Here is an 8,301-nt window from a genome sequence, read left to right as displayed (position 1 = left end):
GGCAAAGAAAAAATTGAAGAAATATATAGAGATATAGATTATAATTGTAAAAATAATATAGGGTTTGATTTTGTAGGAACTCGTAGAGAAATAAGAAAGGTAGAGAATATTATAACTAAACATAAAGATATATATGAAGAAATTTCAGAAAGATTAGTTCGAGGATATATAACCAAGAAAGTCAGCCTAGAATCTTTGAAGAACTACTAAAATATAAAGAATATTTAAAGGTATTTAAAAGATTGAAAAATATAAATATAGGTCCTGATTGATAAATCTTTAAAAATATAAGATACATCTTGCAAACAATTATAGTAAGGGTAAAATAGTATTTCTAATAAAAAAGGTCAAAAATTGGATCAGTAATCCAACCATTTTAAAAGTTGCCCCATATAAAATCCCAATTCTTTCATTCTCATTCGACCTTTACTTCACAAAAACCTTAGCAAAGCAACTTGGCAGCAATCTCTTGCAAGTTGCGATTTCACTCCCAAGAATCCAAAGCTTCAAATTTCAAGTTGTATTAGATGAAAGAAGAAGATGTAAGTTTAAATTTTATGATTTTCTTTGTAAATTTCAAATTTTTTGTCCTCAATTTTTTGCTACAAACTGTTTTTTTATTGGGAATCGATTAGCTTGTCTGAGATTAGATGTAATTGTATGGGTGAATGTGGATTAGATGTATTGCTTAAAGTATGCAATTTTGCGCACATATGTTTGCAAATTGCAATTGTGTGAAAACACGAATTGAATTGTGGTATTGCGTGCCAAATTACAAATTGCAATTGTGTGCCAATTTTTTATTTTTTTTTTAGAAAATGTTCTTGTTGATGAATTTAAGTATGTGATTAACGTGAAGGATTCTTGATTTTGTGTTTGGGATGTTTTGATAATGTGATTCAAGTAGTATCAGTAAGAAATGTCCTTCCGAACAATTTGGGTTTCTACTAGAATTTCTTGTTCTGAGAATTCAGTTTGATTTTCGGGTTTTCTATTTGGCACATTGTGTTTGGGTTTGTGAGTTTTAATGTTAACGTTTGCAAATTACAATTGTCTACATGATGGTGATGCTAAATACTGGACGCATGAATGTGTGCAAGAAAGATGAGTTCATAGAATAAAATAGAAAGATTCAATTCCCAAAAAAAAAAAAAAAGTATGGTTAGAAAAGGTTAGATGGAGAAGTTTTAATATTCAGTTGAATCATTTGATGTTGGAATTTCTTAATGTTTCCAATTGTTTGTGGCTCTCCTAGTGATATATAATTCAATATGAATTTGTGTCTTTGTATAGTGGGTAGTGCAAGCTTTACACAAAATGATAAAAATGATTGTAATTGTTTGACTGATGCTATTGTTTCTTCTTCTTCTTCTCCCTTTTAAGTACATGTGCTGTAACTTTCAAATTTAAAACTCTTTTTAGATGAATTACATTTTGATGATCTCGATCTGGATTGTGATGGAAATGATGACAATAGAAATGATAATAGAAGTGATACAAACAATGGAAACGAGAATTTTAGTATGACTAAAACTCCATCATTGATACAAAGCAAAAGAATTGAAGAATTTATGTCCGACACCCCAGTATGGATGCGTTCAAACTCTTCTTAATTGAGAATATTGATTTATTTAAAAATTTCAAATAATTTACTTTGTTAACATGTTCTTTAATCACATTTAACTTTTAATTGATGGTTTTACTTTTGCAAGAATATTATTAAAGTATATGAAGCTATCTTGTTGAATTTTGCCATATAAAGTATATGTTTTTACATGATTGATTGTTTTGTTTATTGTTTCAAATTCATATTTCACTATATATATTCTAGAATTTGTGAAATTGGGCTACAAATTAATATTTAGATAACAAAACAATGTGGGATTAATTTAGTTATTAGTAAAAAATGAAAAAAAAAATTATCATTCAATTAAAATAGTTAATATTATTTTTGATAGGAATTGACCCGCCGGTTGAACTACAGACTCGTTGACTGACCGCATTGTCCGGGTCGACATCCGGGTTGAGTCCGATAACTATGTCTCCAGGTGCATCTAAGGTGTCAAATATTAACAATAATATTTGAGCATCTTCCAAAGTATTTATCACTAAATTTAAAAAGAAATCTCCCAAAAGCTTACTATAATTTAAAAGAGCAATACAATATCTTCAATAAAACTTCTCTTTTGTTTGTAGCTACAAAATGATTGTTATGTAGCTCAAATCAGCGACGACTTTTTTGTCAACATATTTGATTGTTCTTTTATATTATTTATACTTTTGGGTGACTTCTTCCTAAACTTAGTAATGATTACATTGGAAGAGACTCAAACTCTATATTTCAACGTGATTTCACATTGAGGTGATTCTTTAGCTAACATTTATTCTAGTAAGTTGTTTTTTCTCAATTTATAAACTTAAATTTCAAATTTATTTACAAACACTTCGCACTACTCTTTTACACAGAAAACTCATTTTCCTTCTCTCTTCTAGGAAAAACTAAAGATATAAAAATAGAAGATGGATCAAAGATTTGGACATATGTTTAAGTGAGACCCAGTAAGATGATTTTCTTCATTTTCGATTTTTGAAATATTATCATGTTGGTCTGTTAAATCCTATGGACAAGAACAATGAAAAAATTAGGCATGAATGTGCTTTGCCAATTTATTTGAAAATTTCATTCCCGGTAAATTTTATGTCTCAGGTCTATCGTAAGAGGCATTCAACTTTCTGCTTGATGTTAAAATACGTGGACTTGAATTATTTGGGTACTAATTTTCTACAAAATATTGAAGTCGACAAATAGTATGGTATTAATGAGGCTCAAATTTTGCTGTTTTTGTCCAATCCTTTTATTATCATTAATGTAATTATTTATATTGCATTTCTTAATGTTCTAATCATTTGTTATGCTAATAAAAGATCTGTTGACCTTTTGATATCTGAAAATAGTCATGTATAGTACTTGCAATATATATCCAAGCAAAGTCATCCAAGTTCCCTCCAACGCAATTTGTAATTATCTCTCAGGTAAAAGCAAGTTTAATGCACACTCTAAGAGCATGTGGGTCCTTGAATGATGAAAAATATAATTTTGATTTTGCAAAGGTATGATCTTGCTTCACACTAAAATATTAACAATGATATATGCAGTTTTATGTATACTTCACTTTGATTATTCAATTGCATTCTTTTTTGTTTTTTATCAAAAAATTATTATTATTATTATTATTATTATTATTATTATTATTATTATTATTATTATTATTATTATTATTTTGTTCCGACTGTACATATACTTCTAGAATACAACTGTAAGTAATACAAGAGAGAATATTTTTGTGAATATGATTCTTTATATAATCAATTGAAAATGTGAATAATTTCTTTTATGTGGTGAGGATGTGTTGTCAACATGTAGACATGTCATTTGACTTATATATTTTTCTATTGTAATTCATATTATTTGTATCCACATGAACATGCTTGTGAAATATCATAAGTTTCTTATATTTGGAGCAAACTTAAACATTAGTTTTAACTGCATATACTGTTACTTAGATTTCACTAAAATTAGACCTCGTGATGCAAAAAAATATCTATATATAAATTATATTATCTAATTCTATGAATCAACCATTTATCGATTTTTTTTCCCCATAAAGTTGTACAGGAAAAACTTACTCAAGTTACTTTTGAGATACATTGCTATCGAATTTGGGGGAATGGATCAGTTATTGTCTTGTAATCCTTGTTAATATATTTCTCCTTGTGGTGAAGTTTTTTCTTTTTACGATCTCTACCACTTTAAAGTAATTTTATCACTTCATTGACAGCCAATTACTGTCATGACTCAATTTGACTTTATAGAGATCATCGAATTTGACCCTGTTCATGGAACTGACTTACAAGTTCCTACTGGTAAAATTTTCTTCATAGTCATGGCTCACCTATATATTTTTTGACATAGTTTCCATGTGATGGATGATATAATTCTATGCCGAGAAAGGAGATGGTGTTGTACATTTTATATTGGTCGAACTCCTTTTTTTTTTTTTTTTTTCCTATATAAAAAACTTATTGTTGGACTATATCAAATTGTACTAGTGATAAAGCTTCCTACAAAATCTCGAAAGGTGATATCCACAATCAAGGCACTTTCCTATGTTCAAGGACTGTGTCTAACATTCTTACATGTACGTTGCAACAAACAAGTATATAGTACTGAAGATATCGCCAAACTCACTAAAGAAAACTTTGAAACTACTTCTACCAATTCTACTTGTCTTCTTGGATGTGACGAGAGCAACTAAGTATTTTACATTGTACCATATGATTTTCTGTTTAGTTTAAACATATTGCTGTTCCGATAGCATTTGGATATGTAATTTACTATCCTTTTTATTTTTTGTTTTATAAAAATTCGACGCTAGGAAATAGATTGTTTCAACAATGTAATTTTTTTTTTATTTTTTTTTTCAGTCAATAAGAATTTGATAGTCTTTCCTTAAAATTGGGTTTCTTATTGTGCTTTTCCTTAGATATACTTTTTTTTTATTATGTAATTATATTCTCTTTAGCTTAACTATTGTATCCATTATGACCATAAACCCTCGTTATCATTTACCACTTAATATATATATATATATATATATTTTTTTTTTTTATTTTTATTTTTATAATCGTTCATGCTGAATGTACATAATTATATGCTTCAATTTACTAAAATATATTGTCGTTCAAAACAAGTTAACTTACAAAAATATAACAGTCATCGTGCAACGCACGATAGACCATTAATAATATGAAAAAAGAGAACAACAATGCTCACGACCTATCTTGCAAGATGTTCAAACTTTTAAAAACATAGAACTATAAACTCAAATGGGAGGGCGATAGAATCAAGAAAAAATTGAGATGCAGTTCAAAATAAATATTGTTGGAGCTTAAGATTTTGAGGATAGATCTTGGTTATGGTCGATATTTGAGCAATGGCCTTTTAGTAATCGTTGATATTCACTAAAATTCAATGTGATTCATAGAAAACTAAACCAGTTTTGAATATTTTGACGATTATTCAATTAAATAATCTAAAGATCATTCAAGATCAAGGCAGTGAAATTATCTGAAATAACTCACTTGAAGAATAAAAATATATGTTTCGATACTAATTATTATTATTATTATTATTATTTTTTTTTTTTTAATTTAGAGACCAATTCTTCTTTGCTAACACATACACTGCATGCATTTTGTGCCCTTCGCTTTGTTCTTTTTTTTTTTTTTTTTAAAAGAAGATAGGTGATTGATATAATGGTTGCCCTTCTTTAGTTTATCAGCAGCCATGCACGCGAATTGCACGAGCAATAGCTTCAGTGAAAAAAACCTCGGATTTGATTTATTCGAATTTCAATCATTATTTTTTAGTTGGTCATGAAAAACTATTTTATTTGGTACATGAGAAAAGAAGTCATGTAAATGAGATAGCACAAGAGAAAATGAGTCGAGTAAACGAGGTGGCACAAGAGGAGGGGAGTTGAGTACATGAGGTAGCATGAGAGGACAGGACTATGTTTGTAACATTTTCGAGGGGGTATCCTGTAGCAGAAAGTGAAGGCAATTCACTGCGATTCTTCTCTGCTCAATGTGTAGTTACTGATGAATCTTGAACATGATAAATCTCCAAATGTAAAATTGCTGTTACTTTTTTTTCCCCTTTATTCTTCCTTTTTTTTTTTTTTTTTTGGTTTATGATTTTGGGGTTTCATCTCAGTGAATATGTCATACCAGCCCCTTTTTTTGTTATATGTTGCTTGTTTGAAGGTTAATTGGCCTAAAACTTTTCGCCTTTTGTATATGTATAAACTCAACAAATTTAAAATGCTTCTAAGCAAGAAAATTAACTGTTTACTCATCTCCAACGCCTACATTACTTAGGGCACAATTATTCCAAGTAACTAACTTTCCTAAATATCCAAGGGAATGAACATCTGATGAATATACAGTTCCTTGTTCAGAAAACTTCATTGATGAGCTACAATAATAGACACAATGTGTTACATACGAGCGAATTGCCCTAATCCTTGTTCAAATTTAGGCACTGCACAATTCATGCACGTTTTTACTTAGCCCATGTTTGAAAATAATTTTTCAAAACAACTTTTCCCCATACTTATTCGCAATTAAAACGTTCATTTTTCATGTTTATCCATCACTTTTCCCTATTTTTTAACCTCACATTCTTAAAAAAATAAATCACTTTTCACAAAATCGATTCTCAAAAAATAAACTTCACACGAGAGCTTAATTTTTAGACATTCCCTAATTAGCACTAAATATGCTTATTAGTTATGATTCTCAAATCTTGACTTCTTTCATTGTCTTTTCTCGGGAATGATCGTCATGTCCTGATTGTGGCCGACACGATTCCTATGGGCTTCCAAAAATTGGTCAGGGATCAGCCCTTCTGACATGTCTAGTTCTTCTTCGATGATATTATTGACATGATATTTGTGGTTAAGATTTTGAATCCTTTGGGTATATAACATTTACTTTTATCTTCTTCTTTTTTTTATACTCAGGTCTTATATCGACTAATTCTGGGTCCTACGATCCAGCCCCTCTTCACGCAAATCAGGTAAATCGTGGGTTGTGCCCCAAACTGGTCAGGGTCCAAGAGCTCTCCCAACTGAACTGTCAAAGTGTCGAGCGAGTCAAACTCATGTATGCGTCTTGCCTTCCAGGAGAACTCTTGCCTTCCAAGAGCCCCATGAATCGAATCCGCGACCTCTGAACTGTCCGCTTTGAAGAACTCCGTCCTTTTCCAATTGGGATGTGCCCCCGGGGGCTACTTTTAACTTACATGTATGTATCTCTAGATTCATATGTTACACGCGTAAAATGTTTTTGTGAAAACTGATTTAGAAAAGACGAATTCGAGTGTTTTATGGTGATTGTTTTGATCTAATGGTTAGGTTAATCATTTGGAATTTACACAAGTAATAAGATAGTTGATTGATATCCTGGTTGCCCTTCTTTAAATTAATCACTAGTCATGCACGTGAATTGCACGTGTAATAGCTTCGGAGAAAAGCATTCTTGCGCCAATAAGAATAAAAGAAATAAAATTGCAGGTTTCATTTATTTGACTTTCAAACATTATTTTTTTCATGAGTAATGAAATATGTACAGTTGTGCTATGTGTACAATCAATGTTGATAATCCCGATTGACAATTAAACACATGGGAGGGGGATCCACGCTGAATATAAAAATTGTGGGTCCCCTCTTCTGTGAGTGCATTGTTAACCTCGATTGTACAAGAAAAATAATTCAAATATATACACAAATGTTTGGTTAATTCCATTAGTCATCTAAATGAGGTAGCACGAGAGATGCCCCCAGGGCACATCTCCAAGTGGTAAAAGGGGAGGGTGGAGAAATCCAGCTTTGCTTGAGGTTGCTGCATCAAGGGTTCGAATCCTGAAATATGGATTTGGCTCTTGGGTAAGTGCAAGTGTACAAGCAGCCTTCCACCCTGTATCCTTAGAGGCATAACCTACGATTTACCGCCCTCGCGATGCTCCAGGGCAGGGGTGGTGGGGGACCCTTAAGGTTAGGGTTTAATCTTTTTTTGAGATAGCACGAGAGCATGAGTGGGTAAACGCGTAGCAAAAGAGGACAGGACTATGTTTGTTACATTTTCTAGGGGTTATCCTGTAGCTGAAAGTGAAGTAAGGCAGTTCTTCATTATGATGCTTCTCTGCCCCAATGGGTAGTTACTATTGAATCTTGAACTTGGTAAATCTCTTAATGTAACATTTGTTTGTTTTGGTTTTGTTTTTGGCGTCTCATCTCAAGGATTTCTCCGTTAATTTCATAGTGAATAATTGATGACAGTCCCCTTCTTGTTAAATTCCTTTTTTCGAAACTGATTTTCTTCACTCATTTTTAATCACAAATTCTCCAAAAATAAAAAAATAAAAATCATTTTTTAAATTTCCTTATTTCTTTTGCATACTTTTGTAATCTCACATTCTCCAAAAAAAACTGCTTTTCACAAAATCTCTTTCAAAAAATCAACTTCATACAAGGACTTAATTTACGTATGTTCCCTAATTAGCATTAGATAATGCTTATTAGTTATAATTCTCAAATCTTCATTTTTTTTCCTCTCAGGAATGATCACCGTGTCGTGATTGGCTTGCACGAGTCCTGCACGGGCTTCCAAGACTGGTAAAGAAAGGCCATTTTGACATGTTTATTTCTTCTTTGATAATATCTTGGTTTGAGTTTCAAC

The 8,301-nt window shown here is 31.1% G+C and overlaps 1 long non-coding RNA gene across 1 annotated transcript; it reads left to right on the top strand.

Moving 5' to 3' along the window:
- Positions 1 to 401: 401 nt before the first annotated feature.
- LOC111391996 lies at positions 402 to 3,599 on the top strand. Its single transcript, XR_002702193.1, has 2 exons — positions 402 to 542; positions 1,959 to 3,599. It is a non-coding gene; the product is annotated as an uncharacterized LOC111391996 (long non-coding RNA).
- The last annotated feature ends 4,702 nt before the right edge of the window (positions 3,600 to 8,301 follow it).

The sequence above is a fragment of the Olea europaea genome, unplaced genomic scaffold (assembly GCF_002742605.1).
Source record: "Olea europaea var. sylvestris unplaced genomic scaffold, O_europaea_v1 scaffold867, whole genome shotgun sequence".
NCBI lineage: Eukaryota > Viridiplantae > Streptophyta > Magnoliopsida > Lamiales > Oleaceae > Olea > Olea europaea.
The sequence above is the reverse complement of the archived record's forward strand: the minus strand, read 5'-3'. Positions and strand labels throughout refer to the sequence as shown.